The 16,092-nt window shown below is 45.2% G+C and overlaps 1 protein-coding gene and 1 non-coding gene across 3 annotated transcripts in view; one reads left to right on the top strand and one right to left on the bottom strand.

The window, feature by feature from the left end:
* LOC123746002 (uncharacterized) overlaps positions 1–9,065 on the bottom strand; it is a 34,756-nt gene extending 25,691 nt beyond the window's left edge. The window contains exon 1 of one of the 2 annotated variants that reach the window (XM_045727117.2): positions 8,949–9,065. The gene's annotated coding sequence lies outside the window, so the exon portion shown is untranslated. Of the gene's footprint in view, positions 1–8,818; positions 8,921–8,948 lie in introns of those variants that run through there. The other variant, XM_045727119.2, reaches the window with a different exon arrangement.
* On the top strand, positions 626–697 carry TRNAD-GUC (transfer RNA aspartic acid (anticodon GUC)). Its single transcript has one exon. It is a non-coding gene; the product is annotated as a tRNA-Asp (tRNA).
* Positions 9,066–16,092: the final 7,027 nt, after the last annotated feature.

Genomic DNA, 16,092 nt, shown 5'->3' with positions numbered 1-16,092 from the left:
TATCGAGGTTCTTTTCCCCCCCACCCCAAGTTGCCTAACTCCCGGGTACCTATTTACTGCTAGATGAACAGAAGCATTAGGTGAAAAGAAACGTGCCCAACCATTTCTGCCAATCCCGGGAATCGATCATGAGATCCCAGATTGTAAGTCGAGAACTAAGCCAACTGTACTATGAAACCATATCATAATCATTTTTATCGATACAAAATATCTTTGAAACATCATACATGAAGGAATACACAAAGTATTAGTATTTAGCAGTCTCCGTGGTGTAGTGGTAAGACACTCGCCTGGCGTTCCGCGAGCGCTATGTCATGGGTTCGTATCCTGGCCGGGGAGGATTTACTGGGCGCAATTCCTTAACTGTAGCCTCTGTTTAACGCAACAGTAAAATGTGTACTTGGATGAAAAAACGATTCTTCGCGGCAGGGGATCGTATTCCAGGGACCATAGGATTAAGGACTTGCCCGAAACGCTACGCGTACTAGTGGCTGTACAAGAATGTATCAACTCTTGTATATATCTCAAAAAAAAAAAAAAAAAAAAAAAGTAAATTATGTAGCCAATAAAACAGAGTATAGATAGACAAATCTATAGATAAAGACACAATTGTCTTGTCTTCAAGTCCTCGGTAGTATAGTGGTGAGTATCCCCGCCTGTCACGCGGGAGACCGGGGTTCGATTCCCCGCCGGGGAGGAATGTTTTTTTTTTTAACCGAACTCACTGGAAAAAAAACTAACCTGACGATATATATCAAACGAAAGGGTTGAGTTGTTCCTTTACAAGCCATAAACTCCCTCAAAGTTGACACAGGTGAAAGAGGTGGCAATATTCCGCGTGCTCTGTAATCCTTTACACCACCGCCCACGGGATGGGTATGGGGTGCATAATAAAGAAAGAAATTGAAATTGGAGAGCAAGTTGACCGAACCGCATTCCTATCCTGGGACGACCCGCCCTCTGGCTATGCCTGTCCCACCTGCCACCGATCCCAGAGATGCGTTGTTTAACGCATCTCTTAACGCCACGTATTCAACATCAGCATAGTCTAAGCTGTTGTTGTTTTAGATTCAGCTACTGGGAACAAAAAGTTCCCAAGTAGCACAGGCTATGGTGAGCCCGTAGTGGACTTGCCTGGCACAGTAGCGGGGCTGCAACTTCTGTCGTAGTCTTAATTAAGCATTTTAATATTATTATATACTAGTATTTTGTATATAATTAGGTATAGTTTAGGTTTTGTTGTCAGTTATTTCTATTTATATTGTAACCTATCCTCAGGCCAGGTTCGTTACCGAGGCCGCCTGACCTGAGAATGGCAACCCGTCCTCGACTCAAGTCCATTCAACCCGTCCTCGACTCATGTCCATTCAACCCGTCCTCGACTCATGTCCATTCAACCCGTCCTCGACTCATGTCCATTCAACCCGTCCTCGACTCATGTCCATTCAACCCGTCCTCGACTCAAGTCCATTCAACCCGTCCTCGACTCAAGTCCATTCAACCCGTCCTCGACTCATGTCCATTCAACCCGTCCTCGACTCAAGTCCATTCAACCCGTCCTCGACTCATGTCCATTCAACCCGTCCTCGACTCATGTCCATTCAACCCGTCCTCGACTCAAGTCCATTACATCCAGCGGTCGACCCCACAGACGCATTCATAAATTTGAACATGCTGTTCATTCAAAACAGGAATTTTCTCAAACATAAATTAATATTATAATATATTAGCATATTGTGTATATATAGGCATAGGTTAGGTTAGGTGTTTAGGTTCCGTTGGCGATTATTCGTATTTGTAGTACGTGTGTGAAGCATTTACAGCGTTGTAGTTCGAACAAAAGTCGTTAGCGAAACAGTTGTTCCGAAAGTGTTCGGACGTAATTAGTTGTGAGCCGTGTGTAAACCGTTTTTCATTCATAAACAGGGGGGTTTGGCGGGTGCATTTAATCACTTTTGGGTCTTTGTTTGGAGGACGGGCTGGGATGTAATGGTTTATAGCGTAACTCTTCCTTGAGGGCCATGGATAGTACGGAGGTGTGTAACTCTTCCTTAAGGACCATGGATAGTGCGGAGGTGTGTGTAACTCTTCCATAAGAGCCATGGATAGTGCGGTGTGTGTAACTCTTCCATAAGAGCCATGGATAGTGCGGAGGTGTGTGTAACTCTTCCATAAGAGCCATGGATAGTGCGGAGGTGTGTGTAACTCTTCCATAAGAGCCATGGATAGTGCGGTGTGTGTAACTCTTCCATAAGAGCCATGGATAGTGCGGAGGTGTGTGTAACTCTTCCATAAGAGCCATGGATAGTGCGGAGGTGTGTGTAACTCTTCCATAAGAGCCATGGATAGTGCGGAGGTGTGTGTAACTCTTCCATAAGAGCCATGGATAGTGCGGAGGTGTGTGTAACTCTTCCATAAGAGCCATGGATAGTGCGGAGGTGTGTGTAACTCTTCCATAAGAGCCATGGATAGTGCGGTGTGTGTAACTCTTCCATAAGAGCCATGGATAGTGCGGAGGTGTGTGTAACTCTTCCATAAGAACCATGGATAGTGCGGTGTGTGTAACTCTTCCATAAGAGCCATGGATAGTGCAGTGTGTGTAACTCTTCCATAAGAGCCATGGATAGTGCGGAGGTGTGTGTAACTCTTCCATAAGAGCCATGGATAGTGCGGAGGTGTGTGTAACTCTTCCATAAGAGCCATGGATAGTGCGGAGGTGTGTGTAACTCTTCCATAAGAGCCATGGATAGTGCGGAGGTGTGTGTAACTCTTCCATAAGAGCCATGGATAGTGCGGAGGTGTGTGTAACTCTTCCATAAGAGCCATGGATAGTGCGGAGGTGTGTAACTCTTCCTTTAAGAGCCATGGATAGTGCGGAGGTGTGTAACTCTTCCTTAAGAGCCATGGATAGTGCGGAGGTGTGTAACTCTTCCATAAAAGCCATGGATAGTGGGGAGGTGTGTAACTCTTCCTCAAGAGCCATGGATAGTGCGGAGGTGTGTAACTCTTCCATAAGAGCCATGGATAGTGGGGAGGTGTGTAACTCTTCCTCAAGAGCCATGGATAGTGCGGAGGTGTGTGTAACTCTTCCTTTAAGAGCCATGGATAGTGCGGAGGTGTGTAACTCTTCCTTAAGAGCCATGGATAGTGGGGAGGTGTGTAACTCTTCCTCAAGAGCCATGGATAGTGCGGAGGTGTGTAACTCTTCCTTTAAGAGCCATGGATAGTGCGGAGGTGTGTGTAACTCTTCCTTAAGGGCCATGGATAGTGCAGAGGTGTGTAACTCTTCCTTTAAGAGCCATGGATAGTGCAGAGGTGTGTGTAACTCTTCCTCAAGAGCCATGGATAGTGCGGAGGTGTGTAACTCTTCCTTAAGGACCATGGATAGTGCGAAGGTGTGTAACTCTTCCTCAAGAGCCATGGATAGTGCGGAGGTGTGTAACTCTTCCTTAAGGACCATGGATAGTGCGGAGGTGTGTAACTCTTCCTCAAGAGCCATGGATAGTGCGGAGGTGTGTGTAACTCTTCCTTAAGGTAATGTGCATATGATGTCACACATTGTTTTGAAGCCGTTACATATAAACACACACATTACTTCCTATCCGCGGCAGTGGTAAACAAAAATCAGATTTGTGTAGCCATATATTTCATCAAACACATTGCTCTAAAAAATTTAAAATGTTTCTTCGAGGGGGGGGGGGTTTCTGCGTGTAAGATAGTCACTGCCAAGTCTTAATAATTTAAGCGCTCTCCTTGAATATATCTTAAAATAAATAGGTGCAGGTAAATCAAATTACTGTTCCAGCAAGACGTTATTTACACTTGGATGTGATTCAGTGGATTGTGGAGCGGCTTTAATGTCAGGGGCCAGGCACGGCCTCTCAATCGGAAGGGGGGGGGGGGGGGGCAGGCACGGCCTTGTTATCGGAGGTCTAGGCACGGCCTCGTTATCGGAGGGCCAGGCACGGCCTCGTTATCGGAGGGCCAGGCACGGCCTCGTTATCGGAGGGCCAGGCACGGCCTCGTTATCGGAGGGGCAGGCACGGCCTCGTTATCGGAGGGCCAGGCACGGCCTCGTTATCGGAGGGTCAGGCACGGCCTCGTTATCGGAGGGCCAGGCATGGCCTCGTTATCAGAGGGCCAGGCACGGCCTCGTTATCGGAGGGCCAGGCACGGTCTCGTTATCGGAGGGCCAGGCACGGCCTCGTTATCGGAGGGCCAGGTACGGCCTCGTTATCGCAGGGCCAGGCACGGCCTCGCCATAACCTCCAGACTTCCGTAAATGAACACCAGACAAGTTTTTTTCATGAATGAGATTATAGACTTGAAGCGTTCATAACCCTGTTGAACACGGGTTAGACTTGAAGTTTTCCCAACAAGGCTTTAAGGTACGAGGAATTATGACTGGGACACTACCATGGATGAGACACTACCATGGATGGGACACTACCATGGATGGGACACTACCATGGGTGAGACACTACCATGGGTGGGACACTAACACAATTGGACTTTCGTACTCTAATAACTGGACTGGAAAAGTCCTTTAGACGAAAATATCACGAGACCTCCACCATGTCGCCTCAAGACAACATGGATTTCTTGAGACTTCTCTGGTTTTTGCGACAAAACATTCTTAACCAGAGATCACCATACAGGTCCTCCGGTGAGTGTGTGTGTGTATACTGGTACAGATCTTGTATGACTTAACGAGCCATACAAGAAAGTGAAGGGACGACGACGTTTCGGTCCGTCCTGGACCATTCTCAAGTCGATTGGTGAATGGCGACTTGAGAATGGTCCAGGACGGACCGAAACGTCGTCGTCCCTTCACTTTCTAGTGTGTGGTCTGGTCATCATACTTCAGCCACGTTATTGTGACGTCTCGTCTGCATGTAAAGCCCAGTTTCTCACTCCGTAAAAAAATGCAGTGGTTTAACCAGTGTGAGGGAGCCGAGGCTACCCACGGAACCCACCGGATCCGATTAGGCCTTTTTTTGTAACGTCAGGATTGCGTTGCTTTTCATTTCCCTAAACCATCGTAGTTTTTACGTCGCGGTCGATTGGGTAAAAACAGTAGTGCGCTCAGTACGAGGATAGAGGATTGGGGGCCTGCGGGGGGGGAGGGGTGGGGATGAAGTACGAGGATAGAGAATTAGGGGTCTGCTTGCGGGGGGGGGGGGGGTAATGAGTCCTTTCGCCATGAAAGTATCTGTTTACCTTAAAAAACGGTGCGCCGTTTTCTATATATCCTAAACTTCCGTTACCAATCAATTAATCACCCTGCCAATATTCCCCCTATTACTCGTTGCTATTACGAATATGAATTTCTCTTTATCGGGGTCAAGATGCCTGTTAGGCTCATCTAGGTCCTCTTGGACTCTCGCTTGACTTTCCTCAAGACGCCACCCACAACAGTTGCCTGACTCCCAGGTACCTATTCACTGCTAGGTGAATCAGAGGTTAACAGATTTAAGAAAACATAACCCAAACGTCCAACCTGTCCTTGGGTCTCAAAATACCTTAAAAGACAAATTACTTATAGTATCTATACTTGGTTATATTCAAAGTATACCTGTGGTATATGTTTGGTCGATATATTTCACTCCCGTTATGATTCTACAATCTCGGGTCGTCCTCTCGGGCGCTCACGACGTCACCAAACGCATGTACTAAATTGATTTAATCTAACTTACAATAAGAACAGGAACGAAGTAAAACAAAAAAATAGCACGAATGGTCTGGCAAGTGGATATTAGATGTCAATCCAAATAAATGCATGATAATAAGTATGCGAGAAGGAGAGAGCGCCCTGATCTCTCCTCCCATGCTAAACCAGCTAAGAGGTCCACCCCCCTAGTGTGTGAGCAAAGGCAATGCATAACTGAACCTCTCAATACAGCCAGAGCCAAATTGCTTCTCCCATGTTCAGTAAACGGGTTGGCAATAATCCTACAGTGTCAGCCTACACTGGCTTAGCTCACACTGGTGACAGTATTACTCTACACTGTCATAATCCACCCTGGATATACAAGGTGTCATCCAGGCACACTCCTTAGAATTTAATCTTGTGGCTGTCCTTGTGTAAGTTAGGTGTACCTAACCTTATCTTCTTTATAGATGCCCTTATCTTCTGGTACCGTAGTTAGATGCAGAATAGTAGATGTTGTGTTTACTGAATAGAAAGCGACCGAAAGATGTCCAGTTACATCAATAGAAAGTTTAACAGTATGTACTTAGGTTCAGGTTATATGTCTGATTACCATAAATTGTAGGATGCGTGCTGCTTCAGACAATCGCCCCGAGATAACTTATCGTAGACTCGAAAAACATAAGTGGATGTTCTTGTTATAGAAGATATAAGAATATGGCGCCTGGAGCAGTGTAAGGATTAAGGAGGATTATCAGGAGGACATGAAGTGCTAATGTGGTTTATATGCTTCTTAATACCTTTTCCTGGGGGGGGGGGGTAGAAATAGCCTAAGCTACTCTATCCCTTTGAGATGTATTTCTTTCTTATCTCAATAAACATACTTGAACTTGAACCTTTTCCTCCTCATAGCTCCTCTTTATCCTAACCCCTTATACCTCCCATTATCCTAACCCCTTATACCTCCCCTTTATCTTAACCCCTTATACCTCCCATTATCCTAACTCCTTATACCTCCTCTTTATCCTAACCCCTTACAACCATACCACCCAGTTTCCATCACAGCTTCATAAACCTCACAACTCCCTCTTTCTTGTCAACCTTTCACCCATTCACGAATCATCGCTGTCTTCGAAACTAACACGTCTCATTTGGTACGTTTCGGTCCCCATCGTACAAAGTACAAAGTACTATGAGAAGTAGCCTCTCGCGAAAATCCAAAGTCCCCAAGTTGGAACTTGGGTGAGGGTGAAGAGAGATGCCCCTGTATTGTGAGGCTCCGTGGAGAGATTAGTAAACATTGCACTAATTGGAGAGCCCAATGGCATGCCTAAATGAACTTCATACCCCCACCCCCCTCCTTCAGTCAACTCTCAGCCCCCGCCCCATCAATCATAACCCCCCCCCTCCCCTCCCCCTCAGTCACCTCACAACCCCAGTCATTACTCGACCTTTCACAACGATGACTTCTTAGAGACAAGTAATCAGTGGCGTCACGAGCAATACACCAAGGCTCTTTTTCTCGTTTCCTGTTTTTAATACGAAATTAAATTGATTTTGCATCCATTAACTGTGATCCATTGGGCTGTATCGCTGTAATATACACAGTGATATTTTATGTGTGTGTGTATATTTTGTTAAACATGATCATTGCTCCTGTTATGTTACCGTTAGTGTGTTGTTGTTCTGCATTTGTTTGTATTAGTGTGTTGTTGTTCTGCATGTTTGTATTAGTGTGTTTGTCACCAGGAGTTATGGAAGCATTAACGTTATTATATGAGTTGTGTGTTTGTTTTTCTCAGACACGTGGGTTTCTCTAAGTTAGTAGTAAGGAGTCCTTGTTTATACGAGATGTAAACTGTGTTGTTTGTTCACGGCATGACAGGTGTACCACGCGATGCAAACTCAAGTATTCGCATACATGGTTTACGTAAATTGAGTCCCGTGCAGTGGGCAGACTGAGGGCCTGTTTACACCCGTTTATTTAAACTCTTGTCTACGTTTTCACGCCAAACGTTTCACAAAACGCAAAAACGTTTGTTTTGAAAACGCAAAACTACGTTTTGTGATTTTCTGCAAAATCGTGAAGCTTTCCACATTTTTTAAGGAGGCCTGCTCGAGGACCGGGCCGAGGAGACATTAAACCCCGAAACCACATTAAGAAGGTACGTCCAACCATTTTTTGGACGTGTTCTTCGGTGACGCTATTTGCCAGTTTGTTCTGCTCCACGGTAGAGTGACGGTCTCGACTCAGCGGGTCGGCGTTCAATCCCCGACCGTCCACAAGTGGTTAGGCACCATTCCTTTTCCCCCGTCCCATCCCAAATCCTGACCCGTTCCCAGTGCTAAATAGTCATAATAGCTTGGCGCTCTTCCTTGATAAATCCCTCCCTCCACTCGTATGCAGCTTTGTTGCAGACTCAGAAAAATACAGATCTTACGGAAATCTTATTTAAATCCCCCTTTGTTTATACCATTTCTTCTTTATACTAGAGTCGTATCGTCCCTGAGCCTCCGTCTGCCAAGAAAATGTAACCTCGAAGACCTCTACTTGTCTTTGTGGTTAAGATCACTGATGCTGAGTTAAACCAAGTGAGGCTTGACTACTGTAAGTTACAGTTGTAAAGCACGTTTAGTATTCCTGTGCAGAGAACAAGTCAGAATAACCTTGCTGATAAACCCATACACATATGAAAATAAAAATGTGTCGCAGTTTCGGTACTGACAAGGAGTACATAGGACGGACCGATACGTCCTTCTGTACATTTAACTTAATATCTATCGTATATATCTATCTATCGAGTTGCGTAATTAGCATTGTCGACACTTCCATCTTGGTTGTAGGTATTTACAGAAATAATATTCCCAGATGCCTTCCTCAAGTGGTTTTACCAACACAACTGCCTTTACTGTATCGCTTCTTCGTCGGAGGATTACAAGTCTTGCTGAGGACTTCCTGGAGTTCCTCAAGGTTACAATACCCCCCCCCCCCCCGCCCTATGTTTATCAAGTAAATGTTCACATAATTGTTATTTACTCCCATACGTCTGGGATATATAAACGGAAGATACGTGAGGAAGAACAGCCACAAGAGGGGGACACTTGAGTTGGATTAAATCTGCTTCAGCACTTTTAAAAACACAATTCTGCAAGGACTGAAGAACCTACCTCGATCTCGTGTTCTCAGAACCTCCTATACAAGCCCAGGGGAATAGGTACTAACACTGGTGTATATGCCTTCCCTCAGGAGAAGTGGTGACATGCCAGACCCCCCAACACACACACACTGAAAACCCACCGTGGTGGTCACACTCCCAGCGGAGAGGTAGAGCAACGATCTACACCCCACCAAGACTCCAGCAACACTGACTTCTTCCTGGGTTCAGCAATAGTTGACCGGGGTGGTGGGAGGGGGTGACTGGTGAGAGATGAGGTAGGGAGGGAGGGAGAGGGATGATGTGGAGGTGGGAACGGTGGGAGATGTGGGAGGGGTGGAGGAAGGAAGGTGTGAAAGGGTGGGGGGGGGGGGGGGGGCTGTTAAGAGGAGCAAAAGATGAGGTAGTTATATTAAATGGCTGAATGGTACGTACTCACACTCACACACACACACACACACACACACACACACACACACACACACACACACACACACACACTCACTCACTCACTCACTCACTCACTCACTCACACGCAGGGGGGGGGGCTGATAGCTGAGTGGACAGCGCTCTTAGCTCGTAATCCTAGGGTCCGGATTCGATCCCCGGTGATGGCAGAAACAAACTGGGCAGTTTCTTTCACCCTGATGCCCCCCTGTTACCTAGGAGTAAATAGGTACCTGGGAGTTAGACAGCTGTTACTGGCCGCTTCCTGGGGGAGGTGGAAAAAAATAGTAGTTAGTAACAGTTGATTGATTGACAGTTGAGAGGCGGGCCGAAAGAGCAGAGCTCAACCCCCGCAAGCACAACTAGGTGAATACACTACGCGTATTACACACACGTGTTACGCTTATAACACAACTAGGCGAGTTTGGGCTGAGAGGTATGACCTACGAGGAGAGACTACGGGAATTAAAGCTCACGTCGCTGGAAGACAGAAGAGTTAGGGGGGACATGATCACCACGTACAAGATTCTCAGAGGAATTAACAGGGTAGATAAAGACAGGCTATTTAACACAAGGGGCACACGCACTAGGGGACACAGGTCTCTCTCTCCTCTTGTAGTTTAGCGCCGAATCTCTACTTCATTCTGGACAAAATGTGTCTAGTGAAATCGTATTCAAGATGATTCAACAAAGCTAGATATCAGCGTGCCAAAACCATATAAATTGTTAGGTATGTATTAGCTTAGATTAGGCTATAGAAGGCTAGGTTACATCCAGTAAGGTTAGACTAGGCTTTAAAATCCGTTGCAAAACCGCCATTCGTGCATCCGATCAAACTCACTCCTGGCCGACAAAAATCTCCCTTGGGAGGAAACCAAGAGTAAACAACATTGTCAATTCTGAAGGAGATTTGTTGCAATAATGCGCGGATGTTGTGAAGGAGGCGGCAAGGATGTGTGGGGCTGGTGAGTTTTTGTGGGGGGGGGAGTGGATAAGGCCGCCATGTTGGGTGGAGTGGGGGGGGGGAGCCTCCTTCCTAGTGTTTTTGTCTGGAACAAGCTAAGTTTAGAGGATGAATAGGAGGGGGGGAGAGTACCGTAAACACGGCTAGAATTGATCTAACATGAAAACAATGGATGAGATGAGAGAAGCAGCAGAGAGGTTTGCTACAACGACGATGGAGGATATATTCGCGAATTCACAGTAACAAGGTTATCGCGAATAACCGAACTCAATTACAGGCTCACCATAACCCGTGCTACATGGACACTTCGTTCTGAGTAGCTAAATCTAAAACAACAACAACAACAACATATTCGCGAATACTCTCTCAATATATGTAGAAGTGAATCAAAGCCGCACTTAAGTAGAAACACTTCAACATACATGTATTATAAACAATCACACACACACACACGAACTGTGAACCCTTCTCTCTCCTTCCACCACACGGCAGTACCTACGAGGGCACTTAATCTCTAGCACACACTCAACCAACACACTTTAAGTTGAGGGAAGTGCAGTAAGTGTCACTTGCCTCCTTACCACTGGATGGCTTCACCTCACGACCTATCACGTACCACCACCTTCTCTTCTCTCACCTGCTGCTGTTGACGTCTCTCTGTCTTCCGCTGTTGTTATAGATTCAGCTACATGAAACAAGTTCCATGTAGCACGGGCTATGGTGAGCCCGTAACTTATCTGGCACAGGAGCGAGGCAAGTAGCACGGGCTATGGTGAACCCGTAGTGGACTTACCTGGCACAGGGTCCTGTCTTCCGCCGGTGTGGGAGCAAATATATCCCAGACGTGTAGGTGAGAAGGCTTCGTAGTCTGGGAATATCCCTGCTTATTGCTGTTGTTTAAAGGAAGCTTACATGAAGGGCCTGACAGCTGAGTGGACAGCGCAAGAGATTCGTAGTGTTAAGGTTCCGGGTTCGATCCCCGGCGGAGGCGGAAACAAATGGGCAGAATTTCTTTCACCCTGATGCACCTGTTCATCTAGCAGTAAATCGGTACCTGTAAGTTAAGACAGCTGTTACGGTCTGCTTCCGCGAGGACGCTAAGTCCCGAAATCATCTTAAGATAACCTCAAGAATCTCAAGATACACACACACACACACACACAGTTGTTGGTGAATAGTTCGCGATATAGAGTCCAAGATGTTAAGATCTAGACGATGAGGCTTTTTTTTTTTTTTTTTTTTTTTTTTTTTTTTTTTTTTTTTTTTTTTTTTTTTTTTTTTTTTTTTTTTTTTTGGCGGGGATATTCCTGCGCGGGCCCTAAGCCTCTGGCTGGCCCACTAAGTGTTGCTTGTTTCTGTTTTACTTGGGCGGAGTATGAGTATTTATGACTCGTATAGTCGCTTCAGTAAGATTTTGCCATATGTGTTTACCAACTTCTTCTGCTCTGTTGAATCTAAGTTGAAATCTTAACGGGTTTGTAACTGTGCACTGTGTTAGATAATGTTCCAGCGGTCTGTCGGGCATTTCTCCACAGTGTTGACATTTCCTCTCATCTTCCGGAACCTGTAAGCCTATTTCCCATTCACATGGGTATCCAAGCCTGATGCGATGTACGTGTACTTCTGTTGCTCTACTGCTCCCTTTCATCAAACTAAGTGATTCGTAGTTGGTTGAATTCTTGTACCAACCCGCAGATCCTGATGTTGCAACTGCTGTGTTGTGGTCACTGTACATCTTTTGCATTGCTCTGTTTCTAATTACTTTCTTAATCTGTGATAGACTCTGTGGTATGTAAATGTCTACATTTCTTCTCTTAGTTGGAAGTTTTGCAGCTGCGTCTGCAATGTCATATGAGGCTTGGAGTTCACAACAATGAAATAGCTGTGAGAGGATGACACATACACGTGCAATAATAAATAGCAGAGGACGCAGCTTGCCTGAGGGGCACACCTGTAGTAAGACACACACCTGTGATAAGACACACACCTGTGGTAAGACACACACCTGTGGTAAGACACACACATGTGGTAAGAGAAACCCATATATGCTCGATCGCAACCTGTTCTCCTAATAGAACGTCGCATTTTTGACGTATACTTTACCCAAGGCCAAAAATCATCGTCGTACTAGAAAATGGAAGAGGCTCGCGAAAGTGACATACTGCCCCGTTTTCTGTTTTGGGTCCTCTGGTAGGTTAGGATAGAGGGCACTTAATACGACAGTTTCTTGACGTTGGGGAACCTTAGAAGGATGGGCTGCGCAGGTACGGTGCTTGAGGTCTCGTGAGATAGTTCCAATATTTAAAAAGGTAAATGACATGAGATCTGAGGTGAAAGGGGTTTAGGATCTCTGTTTTAAAAACTTCCAATAGTTTAATTATTAGTGGCTACATAATCTCCCTTTCTTGGTGCCTTCTTTTGATAATTAATTACTACTTGATTATTAGTAAACACACACTGAAAGTTAATTTCTGGATAGGAATGCCTAATAATATTACGGACTTTGTTTCTAATATGATAAATGGTACATGAAATCTTAATTTTTCCATAATAAATACCATTGGTGGACTGTGGGAATTTTAACGATGGATAAAGATTTAGTATTTAAGACTTTCCTCAAAATTCCGGAAAAAATATTTTGCTTGTAAAAGTATTTGATTCGAAGAACTCGTGCAAGAAATTAATTTCAACATCAAATAATTTGTAATCAGAACAGAGATTTGAAAATATTAATAAAGTTTGAATTTAATTAAATTTAAACAGTATAGGACAAAAACTTAGTTAATGTAAATCTAATCGCGTGATTGTAAGTTTACTATAAAAGTTAAATGATTTAATGCATTCTCGATATTTTACTCCAACAACCAAGCAGAAAACTCGCCCAAGCACACAAGGCAATTATAAAACCTGCCAATGCAGACAACATACATATGTTGTCTGCAATGACAACATACTCCGATCGTGGATGTGTACACACACCAGCCGAAACGTGGTTATCTCCCTCGCAAACAACCAATCGGCTACGATGCCCACAGAAAGCACTCTCGATCCTCGCCTTGTTTTGCCTCCAGCTCAGTCCCAGGCGAAATCAGCAGGACCTTGACTGGTGCTGACGGAGCGACTTGCCGCATTCCTCCCTTCTCTTGTCCCATCATCACGCCACTCCTTCGTTCCCATCATCACTCCAACGTTCCCATCATCACTCCAACGTTCCCATCATCACTCCAACGTTCCCATCACCACTCCAACGTTCCCATCATCACGCCAACGTTCCCCATCATCACTCCAACGTTCCCATCATCACTCCAACGTTCCCATCACCACTCCAACGTTCCCATCATCACTCCAACGTTCCCATCACCACGCCAACGTTCCCCATCACCACGCCAACGTTCCCATCATCACTCCAACGTTCCCATCACCACGCCAACGTTCCCATCATCACTCCAACGTTCCCATCACCACGCCAACGTTCCCCATCACCACGCCAACGTTCCCATCATCACACCAACGTTCCCATCATCACTCCAACGTTCCCATCACCACACCAACGTTCCCATCATCACTCCAACGTTCCCCATCATCACTCCAACGTTCCTATCATCACTCCAACGTTCCCATCATCACGCCAACGTTTCCATCATCACTCCAACGTTCCCATCACCACTCCACTCCTTCGCTCTCTTATCAAGTCCCAACTAATAGGTTTTGGGTAATTCTACATTTCTTTATCGTTTAATTATAAAATGGGCATATTTCCTGGTAGAAATATGCACAATTAAGCATGATTTCAATAGGAAAGTTGCTATTTTATAACTAAATATGACCAGACCCAAACTGGGAGGTAGGGAGGGAGGTATATAGTCTACTGTCCCAGTCTACTGCCAGGTGTGTGGCCATATTGAATTTGCCTCGACCTATACTAGTTGTTGCTGCTCTGTTGCGGGGTGTAGTGGCAACTGTGACTGTTGTATTCACCTAGTTGTATTCACCTTGTGTTTGCGGGGGTTGAGCTGTGCTCTTTCGGCCCGCCTCTTAACTGTCAATCAATTGTTTACTAACTACTTATTGTGTGTGTGTGTGTGTGTGTGTGTGTGTGTGTGTGTGTGTGTGTGTGTGTGTGGTTCGTTCTGCTAGGTACATTACCATGGATTATAGCCTCGTCCCACCTTATTAAACTTCGTAAGTCTTTCTAAAAAGAAAAAATATTTGTCTTTAATGCATCGCCAGTTTTCTGTCTTTCATTCCCCATGTTTCATTTCACCTTTGTAAATGCACATTAATGACACTATGTAAAAGACACATTGAACACTTTATGTAGGGCATACGTAAATCTGTGTATTTATGTATTTACGTATGTAGCTTAGCCTAGCATTTTAAAAGCACTACAGTCACCTTCTGTGGTTGATTGCTCAATAAATCCCTGAACTGTATGATAAATCTCTAACCCTGTCCATGGAGGACAGAAGAAAATGTAAATATGCTGGTTAGCATTGTTAATGTGTGGCCACGTCAGTGGTAGAAAATAATAATAAAAAAAAACTCCCTATGTGGCTTTCTGTGTCTCTCACATGAAAGTCTGCGCAGCTCAGGTTATAGCGTGTCATTTGTCAGTTGAGGTTTACACAAATCTAGATGAAAATACTGATATGTTACTCCAAAACGGTACTTTTCCCTTTCCTGAGTACATTTAAGCACTTTCTGGGATGAGGGGGTAACTACATTATTTTCCCTTTCTGTTTTCATTATGTCGGGAGTGAGGAAGGGTATAGGAGGGGTGTGGAAATGCATGGGCGCAGTTATTGGGTGTGTGTGGGGGTGGGGGGGGAATGTGCATGGTGAGCCCTGGTGCTCATCCTCAGTGGGCCCAACAAGCCCTCGTACTGTGCACATAAACAAAAAAATTACACTATCGATCCCCCGTCGTAAAAATTTTCAATGATTTAGTGAAATTAAAACCGCCCACGACATTAAACGCTTAATCAGCTCTGTGGAAGGTAAGGTAGATTGCTTAGCTTCAGATGCTCCTGAATAGGCAAAACTGCTGCATTATTTACGGAGTGATAATCGAGAGAACGGGCTAATCAGTGACTCTACACGGGGGACACACAATTGGTACACGGCTATTTTGATACTAGGAGTGAGGGGTGAGGGTTGGGAGGGGAAGAGGGCCCTCACTCCTGTGAGGAGAGGGCTTCACTCCTGTGAGGAGAGGGCTTCACTCCTGTGAGGAGAGGGCTTCACTCCTGTGAGGAGAGGGTCCTCCACTCCTGTGAGGAGAGGGTCCTCCACTCCTGTGAGGAGAGGATGCTCACTCCTGTGAGGAGAGGGTGCTCACTCCTGTGAGGAGAGGGTGCTCACTCCCGTGAGGAACTGCAGTAGGCTCTATCAAACAGTTTGTATTTATTTATTTAAATATTTACGAGAAAGTATAGTGGTTTTTATAAGCATTTTAAGGTGTTACATCATCCAATTAAAGGTGATAGGCAGTCGTACGGGTCGAGTAGGGGTTCGAACAGGATGTTGAAATCTGTCCAACTAGACCACTATGTTTATCCAGCCTGTCTGTCTGTCTAGTGAGTCAATTGACTCCCGCCAAACACACACCGAAACTACGACGTTGGTACAACGTTCGAACAAGTTTTAACACCTAACCAGTTATAACAACCAATATAGCAAGTTGTAACAACGTTCTAATACGTCATAAACACGTTAAGCCAAGATGTAACAACTTTATTACAAGTTGTAACAAGCGGAAAATAGAGACAGTTTGGGTTTGTGTTTCCAGGGCTCAGCCTAGCAATCGGTCTAGCTGCTGTGCAACCTGGCTGTCTTCTCTGTCTAAGCTGTTTACACAGACTGTCAGTATCTAGCCT

The sequence above is a fragment of the Procambarus clarkii genome, chromosome 78, assembly GCF_040958095.1.
Source record: "Procambarus clarkii isolate CNS0578487 chromosome 78, FALCON_Pclarkii_2.0, whole genome shotgun sequence".
Classification (NCBI taxonomy): Eukaryota; Metazoa; Arthropoda; class Malacostraca; order Decapoda; family Cambaridae; genus Procambarus; species Procambarus clarkii.
This window is presented reverse-complemented; position numbering and strand designations above follow the sequence as displayed.